Source organism: Mandrillus leucophaeus, unplaced genomic scaffold (genome assembly GCF_000951045.1).
Source record: "Mandrillus leucophaeus isolate KB7577 unplaced genomic scaffold, Mleu.le_1.0 Scaffold336, whole genome shotgun sequence".
Classification (NCBI taxonomy): Eukaryota; Metazoa; Chordata; class Mammalia; order Primates; family Cercopithecidae; genus Mandrillus; species Mandrillus leucophaeus.
In genome coordinates, this window is record NW_012103543.1 from 4,211,695 (window position 1) to 4,212,493 (window position 799).

Consider the following 799-nt stretch of genomic DNA (forward strand, 5'->3'; position numbering starts at 1 on the left):
AGAGCAAGACTGTCTCAAAAAAAAAAAAAAAAAAAAAGTTTTTTCAGGGTGTTTTTTTCTCTAACATATGAGACTAATGGATGAAATACACTATTTGTGAGTAGATGTGGATTAATCACTGGCCCATCTGTATTCAGTGTTTAAAATGAACCATATTTTCAAAGTCTGAATGATTCATAACTCAATTGTAATAGGCTGCTAGAATAATGAGTGATGATTTGGTAGAATTAAAACAGCTAAAAAGGCTTTTTAGTAGTGATTCCAGGAAAGAGCCATTAAAGCTTTGCACTTTACCAGTCATATTCTTGTCATTTACTATAGAAGTGAGAGAGGGACAATTTTGAACAAAAGCTCACATAGTAATAATAATTAAAGATAAATTCACATATCAAATTATTATATTTTTATATTTATATTTTATATTATTATATTTTCCCCTCTTTGTGCTGTTGGACACTAAACGTCTTTGGAATTCTCTGAAAGACTGGAGCCTGCAAAAATCTTGCTCAGAACATCAAGCAAATGGTGGCTGCATGGACTTTTTGCACAAAGACATCAGGATCTTATGAATGTGTGCATATACATACAGAGGTGTGTCCAGTAGACATAGAAACAAATTTACATTTTGTCATAACTCATTAAAATTTAACAAAATACCAAGAGAGAAAAATAAAACACTGACAGTGGATTTCAGGACCCAGGACACAATGTTTGGAGAAAACTTTTATCCTACAGGCTTTTGTGGTTGGGAGCAGATCCGTCATGTGGATGAGACACAGTGTAAGGCATGGACTTCCAC

General features: G+C 33.3%; 1 protein-coding gene across 1 annotated transcript in view; it reads left to right on the forward strand.

The window, feature by feature from the left end:
* Nucleotides 1–799, forward strand: part of LOC105545695 (low-density lipoprotein receptor-related protein 1B-like) — a gene marked incomplete at its 3' end in the record, with an annotated part of 761,110 nt that overhangs the window by 704,334 nt on the left and 55,977 nt on the right. The window lies entirely within an intron of this gene.